Source organism: Lithobates pipiens, unplaced genomic scaffold (assembly GCF_037356315.1).
Source record: "Lithobates pipiens isolate NorthernLeopardFrog02 unplaced genomic scaffold, aLitPip1_a1.2 Scaffold_10, whole genome shotgun sequence".
Classification (NCBI taxonomy): Eukaryota; Metazoa; Chordata; class Amphibia; order Anura; family Ranidae; genus Lithobates; species Lithobates pipiens.
Genome location: NW_027507686.1, coordinates 82,458,881 through 82,473,738, shown reverse-complemented (window position 1 = coordinate 82,473,738; position 14,858 = coordinate 82,458,881).

The window sequence follows — 14,858 nt, the reverse complement described above, 5'->3', positions numbered from 1 at the left end:
GGGGCGCTCTGCAAAAAATATTTTCTAAACCACTAATTTACAATAGCTGTGGCAAAAATACCTAAAATAATATAATAATCACCAGAGTAAAAATATGCACATATATGATGACAATAATTACACTGAAGAAATAGTGAACATTGGTGAACCACCAAAAATAATTATAATAATTGACAAAGTCCCAATGACGTGTCTCTACAAAAAATGAATTCTGCCGAATTCTGCCGATCCAGAATGTGGAAAACAGATAGTAATCGTGATATAGCAACAAGTCTGGAAAAAGGCTTGCGACTCCCTCCACCATACACGCAGAACTACACCAGTTGTGAAGATGCAAGTCCAAACTGCTTACCAGATCCGTTTGACCACTTTAATTAAAAATTAAGTCAAACAACGCTTGTACAGGATAATGCCTGCTCATATGGATACTGATGCAAATGATAGTAGATGGTATGTCTCTCTTCACAGACTCAAGCGGCAAATGTGAAAAAATACAAAAAGATCCATAGCATAATACTGACTTTAATAAAAAATAAGTAAAAAACAGACAGCCAAAAGGCTCCTTACATGGTTATGTGCCTGACCTGGCACTGGGACTGCTCGCTCTGACCGAAAGACTCACTCTCCGACCCAAGGAAAAGGTCCTTCCGCATTCGATATGGCGTGCGTTCCAGGCCTGCAGACCGACGAACCAGAGGGCCGGAAGTGGCATTGAATAGCGTGACCAAGCACCGCTCCGACGTACGTTTCGTTGTTAACATCTTCGGGAAGCGCACTGGGTCACTCGTAATTGCCGCTTATATTGAATCACTTATCGAATTATAGCAAATAGGGAAGCAGGTCGTGCGCAGCCTCAGTACACCCAGGCAACACAACGAACACTAATAATTGACATTTATATCGAATCCTTATCGAATTATAAAGAATATAATTGGCAACTATATCAAATCCTTATTGAATTATAGCGAATATAATTGTCAATTATATTGAATCCCTAACGACTTATAGCGAATGGAAAAACAGGTCATGCGCAGCCCCAGTACCACCCAGGCAACACAACTAACAGATACAATCATTAACATTCATGTCCACAATATATAATTTGTAGGACAATGCACCAACAATACATTTTTCATTTGAAAGTAGAAATATATACAAAAAACGAATTATTACCTAATCATAAGCAAATGGCAGATGAGTTACTAATCTTTTACATGATTCCAGCACAAAAAAAAAATCAATGTAAAAAATATAAAAAATATTTATAATATTTATATATTTAAAAATATAATATTTAATTATTTTTTTCATAGATTTTTTTTGTGCTGGAATCATGTAAAAGATTGCATGAAATGAACATCTGCCATGACAGAAGCACGACTCGGTTGTGTCGCAGATGCAACTGACAACGAACCGGACTCTGGTGCATGTACTGAAATTAGGCAATTAGTGAAATGAGGCCAACAACCAAAGCCCCCTGGGACAAATCGTAACATTGCAAGATACAACTGGACTCGAACCGGGGCGCAGTACGTGACAATGAAATGAGTAGTTCTGCCATGACAGAGGCCCAGATCGCCATGCCGTAGTTTGCGACTGAGCACGAAACAGACTCTGGAGAATGTACTGAAATATGTCTTGACCTGGGGCACGCCGAGACTAATTTAGTGCTTAGACGTGACTATATTCATATCAGAGCGTGATAGGTGACAAAGAAATGATACCCATGACAAAGACAAGAATCAGAGAGGGAGCCTACGATTGACAAATGAATCCTGTCTCTGGAGCATGTACTGAAATGAGACCAAACAACTGGGCACACCGGAGTGAATAGGTGCATCTTTAAATGCGTCTGGATTCGAATCAGAGCGTAATAAGTGACGAGAAATGATATGCCATGACAAAGACAAGATTCAGTGACCGAGCCAATGAATTTGACAAGAGAATCTGTCTCTGGAGCATGTACTGAAATTAGGCCAAACAACTGGGCACACCACAGAGAATTGGTGCATTTCTGAAATGCGACTGGATTCGTACCGGAGCGTAATACGTGACAAGAAATGATATGCCATGACAAAGACAAGAATCAGTGACTGAACCTAAACCTGCGAGTGAATCTGTCTCTGGAGCATGTTCTGAAATGAGGCCGAAAACTGGGGCACACCTGAGTGAATCGGTGCATCGAAGATGCGACTGGATTCGAATCAGAGCGAGATACGTGACAGAAATGAATGAAATGATTAGAAATTATTCGAAAAATGGTTTCCAGAAATGATTAGAAATGGTTCGAAATTATTAGAATTGTTTTGACATGATAAGCAATGACTCGCAATGTCTTTTTAGAAATGGTTAGAACAATTTGAAATGATTAGGAACTATTCGAAATAATTGAAATGTTTACGAAATGAGTGCCTGATGTGGCATCGACTGATGTGTCACGAACGAGCGACTACGAGTCATTTGTGAAGCGTAGGAGCAACCGATGTTTGGTTACGAACGCGTGCGAATGAGAGGTATACATTTTACGATTACGAAATGTTTGTGAGTAACGCTTGAGCTCTGGATATCACAGTTTAGTGACACAACAAAAATGCATGAAATGAGAAATGGGAGCCGAAGCCCTACCTGCGACATCCGAACCAGACGCGTTGTACGACAACTGCGACTCGAGTGTTACGAATCTCGAAGGACGATAACTCACGAACGCTTAAATTCATGGACACGGATTTGACGAAAATGGACTCGTAACACAAACTCACGAAGATGGGACTAACAAATACGGGAACTCACGAACACAGAACTCACAACGTATAGTCTAGAATAGTCGGCCCTAGATCTCTGACGTAACAGATATCGCGCACAGGAACCGACGAGGAACACAGCCGGACGGGCTGGTTAAATACCCCTCCGGGCTCCTCCCATAAATTCAGGCCACCATACTGGCCTTCATATATATATATATATATATATATATATATATATATATATATATACATACACATACATACATACACAGTCAGTCTAGTATATATATATATATATATATATATATATATATATATATATATATATATAAAATCAACGGAATGCACTGTAGAATGTAGATCTCTAGGCTACACTGACTGGATGCAGAGTGAAAAAAAAAAAAATATATATATGGAAAGGCCAGTATGGTGGCCTGGAATTATGGGTGGAGCCCGGTGGTGTATATAACCAGCCCGTTCGCCTGGCTACCTCGTCGGTTCCGGTGCGCGATATCTGATACGTCAGAAATCAAGGGCCGACTATCCACAAGACTTTACAGTGAGCCGGGTTCGTGAGTTCCACGTTTTCGTCCGCCTCGTGTCGACAAAGCCTTGTCGTTCGTCAGCGTCCGTCTGGTTGCCGTCTGAGTCGCTATACTCTAAATCGAATTTTCCGTTGTCGTACAACACGTCTGGGCCGGCTGTCGCAGGTAGGGCTTCGGCACCCTTTTCGTTCATGTGTTATTAAGTCACGTAAACTAGATTCCGGAACTCACGAACCACTCACTCTAGATTACACGAACGTCTTAACTTATATTCGATACCTCATGTCACTACCCCTTCTTCGAAGAAGTCGTTGTCACCTTTTCGGTACTTGTCGTTCGTGCCGACAGGCACTTCGTTTCGTAGCACGTCATTGCTATACCGAACGACTCATTTCGTCGTGTTCGAATCGATCGAACCGTTTCGAAAGCACAGCTGTCTGCTTGTCACGCTAAATTGAGCAGTCCGGGCAATGTCAAATCTCAGGTTGTTCAAAGGAAAAAAAAAATCATTTCATATCGTTTGTACTATGTCCGTCAGGTCATTTCTTTCCATGTCAATCATTGCAGTCATTTCAATCATGCCAGTCGGTTATGTCGAATCATTTCATTTCTGCCACTTCTAACCATGTTATCATTTCTGTCACTTACCACACTCCGATTCGAATCCCGTCGCATCTCTAACGCACCGATTCGCTTCGAAGTGCCCCAAGGTTCGGCCTCATTTCTGTACGTGCTCCAGAGACTGAGTCACTCGCAGGTTCAAGCATGGTCCTTGATTCTAGTCTTTGTCATGGCATAACATTTCTGTCACTTATTACGCTCCAATTCGAATCCCATCGCATTCCTTATGCATCGATTCGTTCTGGTGCGCCCAGCTGCTACACCTCATTTCAGTACCCCCCCCCTTTTGCCTGAGCTCCACGTGGCAGGCTCCCCCCCCCCTGCCTGAGCTCCACGCGGCGGGGTCCCCTCCCCCCCCCCCTGCCTGAGCTCCACGCGGCGGGGTTCACCCCCCGCCTGAGCTCCACGTGGCGGGGTTCCCCCCCCCCCCTGCCTGAGCTCCACGTGACGGGGTCACCCCCCGCCTGAGCTCCACGCGGCAGACCCCCCCCCCCCTGCCTGAGCTCCACGTGGCGGGCTCCACCTCCGCCTGAGCTCCACGCGGCAGGCCCCCCCCCCCTCTGCCTGAGCTCCACGTGGCGGGCTCCACCTCCGCCTGAGCTCCACGCGGCAGGCCCCCCCCCCCCTCTCTGCCTGAGCTCCACGTGGCGGGCTCCACCCCCGCCTGAGCTCCACGCGGCAGGCCCCCCCCCCCCCCTGCCTGAGCTCCACGTGGCGGGGTTCACCCCCCTGCCTGAGCTCCACGTGGCAGGGTCCACCTTCGCTTGAGCCCCACGTTCTATGGGCAATTTGCGTTAGAAACAAAAGGAAAAAAAAAAAAAAAATGGGGAAAGGGAAGGAAAGGAAATTTTGCATCTGCGGCGCAACCAAGTCACGTCTCTGTCGCCATATGCACGTTATTCTAAATTCAGTTGTCTGCTCGTTTTATTTATGTAGCTCGTTTCAGTTATGTCTTCCATCACATTTCAAGTCTTACCTCCACTATTTAGCTAGACATCTCTCTGCAGGTATAGGAGTCTCATACAAACTCACCTTCATCTCCTCAGATCAGTCGAGTTTTCAGTAGGTCCAACCTGCACCGGGTCGGACGGTGCCTCCTTAGGTAAGAGAATCTTCTGGGAAGGGAACGCTCACAAGCGGTAGTATCCTTCTCTAAAAAAAAAAAAAAAAAAAAAAGGAAAAAAAAAATGTTTGCTTAGGAGTCTCCTACGAGTCTTGTAATCCATGTCACCCTCTTAGGTTCCGTGTAGGAGAAAAACCCGGACCCTAGGATTAATAGGCTCACCAAGCCTGGATTTTGCCACCATGTCCCAGGCTGGCAGCGAGGACTACACGGCTCCGTTGTCTCCGTCTCTCGTCTCAGAGAGCGGCAGCCAAAGGTCCTTCAGATCATGGACCATTCCAAGGCTGACAGCCGAGTTGAGGCGTAGGGGTGTACCCTTCCCAGCTACAGCCAGAAAGGCCGAGCTCTTCGGGCTCCTTTTTCCTCCCCCAGCCGCGGTTGAGGATAGTGTCCAGCAGGCCTCCCTGGGCTCTATCGCTGCTTCCATCACGCAGCTTCACACGCTGGTGTCATCCCTGACGACCTCAATGTCAGAGGTTCAGAGTCGGGTGGCCCTCCTCGAGACCCGCCCAGTTGTTTCTCCTCCTACACCAGCTTTACAAGCAGTGGAGAACACCAGCGCAGGTACCCCCGGGTGTACACCAGTAGTGTACCCTTCTCATTTAATATCAGCCAACATCAGGAAGGACATCCTAGAGGGAAAGGACGTCAATCTGGCTTCACTCCTGATATCCATTCATGAGCTGGCAGAAAATAAAGCTTACACTTGGGGGACGTGTCGGTGGTCCTCAAAGCCAAAGACCCCAGGCTGGACAGGAAGCTTTCAGTCACCGAGTTCACCTTGGCCTTCGGCATGCTGAGGGATGTCATCTGCTCGGCCTCCCCCGGCAGGAGGGAGGAACTGGATCGTTACCTCCACGTAGTAGTTGACCTGGGGTACAAATACGGCGGTTTTGCATTTTATGACTATCACCGCTCCTTCTCCGCTAAGGCGGCCGCCAGGCTCTCCCAATTTCAGATACCTACGGATTGGAGTGTCTTGGACACCGAGTTGTTCTGTCGACACTTCGCAGGGCTGCGGTCTCCTCTTTGTGCCATTTGCCAGTCGGCTACTCACACCGCGACTTGGTGTGCCAGCTCAGTGGCAACCCCACCCGTAGACGGTCCATCGACCTCAGGCACTGCCCAGGCCCTACCGGCGCCGGTACGCCTGCCGCAGACGGATAAACTGGGGCGCCCGGTCAAGACCTTGGGGGGCGCAGCCATCTGTAACAACTACAACAGCGGGTCGTGCAATTTCAGCCAGTGCAGGCTGCTCCATGTATGCTCACGATGTAATAGAGCTCATCCCAGGCTCATGTGCGAGGTCAAGCAGGCTAGAAAATCTTGACTAAGCCGGGTCAACGTGTCGTGGCTCAGCGTCTACCTCGCCAATCATCCCACCCCCTCACTTGCCACCTACCTAGTCCAGGGCTTTACTCAGGGCTTTCATACAGGACTTATTTCCCTCCCTCACCTTACACACGAGTGCCAGAACCTGCGGTCAGCAGCCACGGACGTACAAGCCATCGACCAGCTATTACAGGCAGAGCTAGACCGGGATTTCATCATAGGCCCTTTCACGAAGCCCCCATTTAACACCTGGCGAGTCAGCCCTATTGGGCTTGTCAAGGGCAAGTTCTCCAATAAACTTAGGTTGGTCTACGATTTGTCAGCGCCTTATTCTTCCTCTGTCCCCAGTCTTAACTCTCTTATCCCCTCTGAGGAGTTCTCCCTTAAGTACGCGTCCGTAGACATGGCCATCCAGGCCATTCTCAAGTCAGGCACAGGAACATGGCTCTCCAAGGCCGACATCTCGGACGCCTTCAAGCTCCTTCCTATCCACCCATCTCTCTGGTGCTGGCATGGCATCAAATGGAGGGAGCTCTACTATTTTGCCACTAAGCTAACCTTCGGGTCCAAGAGTAGCCCCTGGCTCTTCGACTCGTTTGCGCAGGCTCTCGAATGGATCTTGCTGCACGTAGCCCAGTGCCAGGGAGTCATACACTATTTGGATGACTTCCTGCTGGTCGAGTCACCTGGCTCCCTTCCAGGGGATTTGGATAAACTAAGGGTGGTCTTCAATAACCTTGACGTCCCGATTGCTGAGCACAAGGTGGAGGGCCCTGCGCAGGCAATCACCTTCCTCGGGGTCAGCTTAAATACCAGCACTATGCAGGCCAGCCTCCCCCCGGATAAACTAAGCCGCATCAGGTCGGTCATGAGGGACTTCACCCGCACCAGAACTTGTACCAAGAGGCAGTTACAGTCCCTTCTCGGTATGCTTAATTTTGCCATGCGCATCATCCCTCAAGGTCGCGCTTTTATATCACGCCTGTTAGTCCTACTGTCTCATTCACAAGACCCGGAGCATATCCTCAGCCTGGACCCCGCGGCTATAGCTGATCTTGCCATGTGGGAGGAATTCCTGACGTCCTGGAATGGTGTGTCCCTATTCATTCCCTCCGTGTCCTCCTCGTCACCGCAGGTCGTGACCGACGCAGCGGCCTCCACAGGTTTTGCGGCAATTTTTGGCCACCTCTGGCTTGCAGCCCCTTGGCCTCCTCAGATACTGGCTATTCCGGGCTTCACCGAGACGTCCTCCCTATTCGAGTTGTACCCCATCGTAGCCGCTGCCCATACGTGGGGCCGCAGTTGGTCCGGTCAAACAGTGACCTTTTCAACGGACAATCTCGCCACTGCGGAAATCATTAACAAAGGCAGGTCCAAGTCTCTGGAGATTATGTCCTTCCTGCGGCGGCTGGTCCAGCTCTCGTTATTGTTTCAATTTAATGTTCATTGTGCCTTTATCCCCGGTAAATGTAATCGGGCAGCGGACGCCCTCTCCCGCTTTAACTTAGTTTCCTTTTTCGATCAGGTGCCCGGAGCCGGACCAACGTCAGCAGTTATCCCGGACTGGTCTCAACTGACCCTGGATTAACCCCTCACCTAGTAGCCGCGACGCAACTCATCAATCACTCCCTCGCAGACAATACCCGCAAGGCCTACCAAACAGCCTGGAGGGCCTTTAACCGTTTCTTAACATCTCGCTCCACAGAGACCTCCCGGGTCAAGCAAGTTCTGGCCTTCATTGCCCATTGCCACTCGGACTTGGCGTTATCCTTCAACACGATCCGACTATACCTGGCCGGGGTACAACATTTTACGTCCCTCCAGGACCCTGCTGAACCCTCCTTGTTCACTTGTCACGCCATTCGGGCCGTCATGCGTGGCATCCAGAAACGCCAGCCTGCGGCTTCCCTCAAACGCCTGCCTATCACAGGAGACGTTTTCAGAAACATGTCCGATATTCTGGCCACTGCGCCTTTCGGACTCCACACTAGTATCATTATACAAGCAGCCATACACCTGGCCTTCTACGGCTTCTTGCGGCCAGGCGAGTTTACCTCCAGTAGCCCCTCAGCTCGCACGCTATGCAAGCACCACCTGGTCAGGCACGGAGACCATTTCATCCTACATATAGCAGTATCCAAGACGCAGCAGCTCGGCCCAGGGACGGACATACATTTTTATAAAACTAACAACCGCTGGTGCCCGGTCGCCATGCTCACCCGCTTGTTGACCCTTCTGGCCGATCAACCAGGAACTAGCCCGCTTCTGCCATTCCACGGTAAGCCACTGAACGCAGCCCAGTTCATGGAGCATGTCAGGATACTCCTGGGCATCCTTCACCTCAATCCGGCTCACTACTCCGGACATTCATTTCGGATCGGAGCGGCTTCAACTGCCTCCCGCCAAGGGGTCCCGGTCCACGTTATCAAAAAGTTGGGTAGGTGGAAGTCCACCTGTTTCGCCCGTTACATACCCAATCCGCAAGTAGAGATGGCCCAGGCCTTTGTCAAGCTCACCCAGTAACAAACTTGAATCAATAAAGGCATTCCCTACCTGTATGTTTTTGCCCCCTTATTTTGGTATACCCTACGTTAGGCCAGGGCACACTTTCAGGTCCGGTTCAAGTAAGCGAGTTTGTGTTAACCTTGTTTGTCATCCTTATCCGTATCGGTCAGAGGGCTCTGGGCCATAAATGGAAAGGCCAGTATGGTGGCCTGGAATTATGGGTGGAGCCCGGTGGTGTATATAACCAGCCCGTTCGCCTGGCTACCTCGTCGGTTCCGGTGCGCGATACCCACCCACCCATCCCCTGTCAGGGCATTTCTCAAGCATTATACTCCTCGAGCGAGTACTCATTTCACTTCATTTCATTTTCATTTCATTTATTACTCATTTCTCTATCAAGGGTATGCCCCCTTATTTTGGTATACCCTACGTTAGGCCAGGGCACACTTTCAGGTCCGGTTCAAGTAAGCGAGTTTGTGTTAACCTTGTTTGTCATCCTTATCCGTATCGGTCAGAGGGCTCTGGGCCATAAATATATATATATATATATATATATATATATATATATATATAATACACTGCCACTAACTGAATAACCTGCCTGCTGAAATCTAAATCAAGCTATGTCTTTGACCACGCCAACAACATTACACAGGGCGGCCATGCAGGCAGCCTTATATAGTGTGGGGCATGGACTTATGTCTCTCTTAGCAGAGGGCGCTGGGATTGGCCAAAGCATGCAGGTCAGGTGCCAAAGCATGCAGGTCAGGTGCATGCTTTGGCCAATCATCATACAGCAATGCACTGCGATCTCGAATTTCCCGCAAACGCACCATAATGTTCGATATTCGGCAAACGGGCAAATACCTAATGTTCGAGACAAACTCATGTTCGACCTGAACATCAAGCTCATCCCTACTCACAAGGCCCTGCTTATCATTTTTTTTTAGACTTATCTCCATATCCAGTGCACTGCAGGAAAATGCGGCGTGTCTCCATTTTTCTGCAGTCTACTGCACCACATGTCACACCAGATTTGTGGTATGAATGGAGCATGTACTGTAAAAAAACATTGTTAACTGCATGCCCTTGCTGTGACTGGCATTGATCCAGTTCTAAAAACGAATTCTTGCAGAATGTTAGACTGAGCCCTAAATAATCTAAATGCAGCAGGCTACTGTGGATTAGACCACCTTTGGATGAATCTGGTATTACATTCTCTGTTATTTATATTATTATTTTATTATTAATTTACCTGTTCCACTTCCTGCAAATGCGTGTTTCTTGCCTGTGCTGTTTTCTATAATTTACATATCACAGAAACCTTCTAGATTGTTGCAAGGTTATTTTCTAATATACTGTATGTATCTTTATGAATAGAGATTTATGTGATATGCTCATAAATTATCTGATATACCCTAAAATGATCACAACATTTACAAAATGTTGCAAATAATAGTTTCTAGCTCTTACCTACATATAATAAGATACAACTGATGAAAAAAAAGCTCTTAAAAGTAAAGCAGGGATGTCAAACTCAATACAATTGCGGGCAGCATCAGTAGTGTGGTTACCCTCACAGGTCCGGTTGTATCTAGGGTGTGCTACATACAGAGTGTAGAGTTCAGGAGTGCATTATGTACAGAGTGTGGATTTCAAAATCATGCTACATACAGTGTGCAGAGTTCAGGAGTGCGTTATGTACATAGTGCAGAGTTTAGGGGTGCACTGTGTACAGAGTGCAGGGTTTAGGGGTGTGCTATATACAGTGTGCAGAGTTCAGGAGTGCGTTATGTACAGAGTGCAAAGTTCAGGGGTGCACTATGTAGAGAATGCAGGATTTATGGGGGGTTCCCCAAACCCAACCCCCCCAAAGCTTCCTCACATCTCTCTCTCCTACCTGGTCCTGCTCTAGTGCCCACCTGTGTAGGCAGTTCTGCCTCACCTTGCATGGAGATCGTTTTCTCTCACTGGAGATCTGTCTCCACCATGATTACATGCAGGGATCTGTTATATCTGAGATCAGCTTCTGTGTTTACAAGTGACAGCGTGGAATGGAAACCGAGGGTTTGAGCCGGCTGTGAAACTGAACATGGCCACATGACAAGGCCTGGTGGGCCACTGTTTGACCGAAGCATATCATTTACATTTTAGACAGCAAGGCCAATTCATGCTTTCATCAAGAGTACCATTATAAGGTTATGGTGTGAAGGCACCATCAACACCCAAAGCTCAATTTTTCCACACCTGTTACTTCTACCCAAAGTCTGCAAAACAGACACCAGAATTTATTTAAAAAAATATCTAATCTTGTTCCCTCTGCACTAAATTGTGGCCTCATCATAGAGACTGGCTCCCAGGCTGTTGTTTATAAAATAAAGAAAGTTTGCAGGACCTGCAATTTTTGCTGCAGCAGGTTCTACACATGATACAATTGCACCACTTTATAGGCAGACTAGGGACCCCCCCCCCCCCCCCCCGACACTATATTTAAAGGAATCTTTCATTTTTATTTCACTTTAACCACTTTCCCACTGGGCACTTAAACCCCCTCCCTGACCAGACCAATTTACAGCTTTCTGTGCTCTCACACTTTGAATGACAATTACTCAGTCATGTGACATTGTACCCGTATGAAATGTTTGTTCTTTTTTTTCACACAAATAGAGCTTTCTCTTGGTGCTATAAATGAAAAAAGACCGAAAATTTTGCAAATTAGTCATTTTTCTTCATAAATTTTGGCCAAAATGTATACTGTTACATATCTTTAGTAAAAATAACCAAAATAAGTGTATATTATTTGTTCTTTGTGAAATTTATAGAGACTACAAGCTATGGTGCCAATCTCTGAAAATTGATCACACCTGATGTACCGAAGGCCTATCTCGTTTCTTGAGACACTAAGCCCTTGTACACATGGTCGGAGAATCTGTCGGAATGAGCCTTATCGGACCGTGTCGTCAGATAATCCGACTGTGTGTGGTATGCATCGGACTGATTTCGTCCGAATCTCCGTCCGACCCAATTTTCCAACATGTTGGAAAGATTTCCCGACCAACTGGGCCGGACGGACCTAATCCGATCATGTGTAGAGCATTTTCATCGGACCAAGTGCCACGCATGCTCACATCCAAATTCCGACACGGAAGCGCTCGTTCAGGTAAAACTGCTGCTCGTAAGCGATATAGCACATTCGTCACGCTGCAATGTTAAAAAATCATTCATCAAGCGCATTCTCTTGTTCTTTACAATGCTGCAAGAACCAACTTCTTTTGATGCTCATAGTCACACACACTTCTCCCGAACGGATTTCATTACTCTTTTTTAACCATTTCAGCAATACAATTTTAGTTTAAGTCACATCTACACAATGTTTTTTTTATTTTTTGGATGTTTTTTGGGGGGGGGATTCCCTAAAAATCTCCTTTAAAGACACTGCTCATTTCTCCTTTTTTTTAACTTTTTATTTTTGGGTGTAAACTTACAACAACAACATTATTGTATTTTTTAGATTTTCTTTTTCTTTTTTAATCTACAGGAGGTTGTTTAGTGTTGGTACCCCTTGTTATTTATTTCACTTTGTATTTTGGAAATGTACCTGCCTGCTCACAAATAAACTATACTTTTTGAAGGAAAACACATTACACAAGTATTTCATCAAACAAAAATAAAATTAATTTTTATTGCTCGAAAATAAAACTAGGAACGCAGCACTGGAGAAACTTCTTAACTTTGGTGCAGCCTTTGGTCCCCAGGGCAGACATGACTAAATGACATATACAAAAAAATTGGTGGCCTGAGGAGTAGATATCTCAGGGAGAGAAGTGTGGTCCCGAAGTCCTAGAGAACAGGAAATTCAGATGCCATTTCTGTCCCCAGGATGGGGATCTTCAAGAGGCTGCATCTTCTGGCACACCAGACTCATCCCAGGCCATCACTCTCTGGTCTTCCTTTGTGACTTCCCACCAGGCATCCTTCCAGGCTGTGGCTGGGGTCCTGTAGCTGGGGCAGGAGGAGAAGGAGGGCGTTGTTGGACCTCCTGGCTGCCACTTGCCACAGCCTCCCCCCGACTGAGGTCTTCCTGTGTATGAAAAGGGGACATAGTTTTAGTTTTTTGATCATCAATCACAACATTTTGTGCTCCTGGCTTTTGCTATTTGACTGTTACCAAATAGAACAGACTATCATTCTGACACCAGCATTTTTCTTTCCCGTCCCAATCATTTTTGGTCACTACTGTCTCTTGAGATGTAAACCACTTGGAGAAATCTCAACTTACTGATCAATAAGAACATCTAGTTAACATCATTAAATGTAACACAAGAAATATGTTCAACAATGCAATACCTGTCTCAAGCTGGGCCCCACCACATGGTGCTGCCTGGAAGGCCCAGGTTGTACATCAGAAGCCTCAGCTGGGGGTGAAGGATGCCTTGGAGGAAGCCTGGAGAGTGGTGGTCTGAGTGGTGGCCTGGGTACCCCCTGGTCTACCAGAAAATGCAGTCTGTCAAAGTGCACCATCCTGGGGTAATAAACAGCATCTGGATCTCCTGCTCTCAAGGACTCCAGGTGCTTCTTTCTCTCCCTGAAATATGTAAGCTTACTGGCCACAATTTTGCGATTCAGATATGTCATGTCTGCCGTGGGGACCCTGATCTGCACCAAAGCAAGCAGTTTCTCCAGTGCTGCGTTCCTCTTTGATCTGTCATAATAAAATTTGTTGTGGAACTGCCACAGGCAGGGCATCTCCATGTAGAGCTCGAGGAATAGCCCCATAAAGTTGGGATTGTTGAATGGGTCCATTTTGTCTGCAAGACACAACACAAGACAAACCCTCAAATACTAATAATGCAATTAAAATCCCTCCTAATCTGGTCCCAACAGCGGCCTAGATACAAGCAGTTTAGTCTAGTGAAGCACAAATTTTAAAATGTTACCTTCGTTTCGACATTCGCCGCGTCCGTGACTCCCAGATCGTATACACATGTGTGGCGTTTTATATACAGTGCACATGCATGAAACTCCGCCCGCCCCTGACGTTCTTTCCAGACTATTCCCCGCCCCTTCGCTTCACGCGCAGTGGGGAGAGCACATGGCGGAGAGAACGCAGGTGCGCAATAATAGTTCCACTAACGAGGAGGAGGGTGAGGAAAGCCCGGAGCCTGAAACATCCCGATCCAGGAAGACAAGATTTAAGGCCTCAAATATGTATTTTGGAGAGATGTTGGAGATGGTTGACATATTGAACAGGACCGACTATGATGGGAAGTATGGACCTTATCCAAACCCAAATATCAGAAAGGCCAAGATCATGAATAAAGTTGTGAAGAGTCTTCTGAAGAATTTTGGGGTACGCCGATCCAAGGATCAACTGAGAAAACGCTGGTCAGACCTGAAACTGAGGGAGCACGAGCAGTACCTAAGGATCAAGCGTGTTCTTAAAAAAAGTAAGTAGTTGTCGTGTGTTCATATCATTATTCTTGCTTGCAGACATGCTCCATGTGCTTTGATTTCATGTTGTGCATTTTAAAATGGCCACTTTCAAGCTCATGGTTTCGTTCGTTTGTATGAAACATCGTTCTGCAGGGAAGTATTCCAGCTTAACAAAGTGTCCCCAATAATGTTCTCACCTTGTAACTCGGTCCAAAAAAAAAATTGTACAACACTTCCAAGCAATGTTTCATATTCCTATTTATGCCCTCTGTGTGCTAATTAATCTTTGTTTACATTCTCATAGGGGAGAGAAGACTCGGCAAGTATGAGGACACCAGGGACCATGAGGACACCAGGGACCACACCCCTCCCAAAGAAGGGCAACTTCCAAAAGAAGAAACAGAGGAGCAGGAGCAGGAGGAGGAGGAAGGAGAGATCGTGGAGGTTGGCCAAATTGGCACCACAACAGGTGAGTGTCGGAGAACACAGCTTCCGGTAAGCTCATCATCAATGTATATCACCATATTTGGATTACATGGTGTGTTTGTTTGTTTT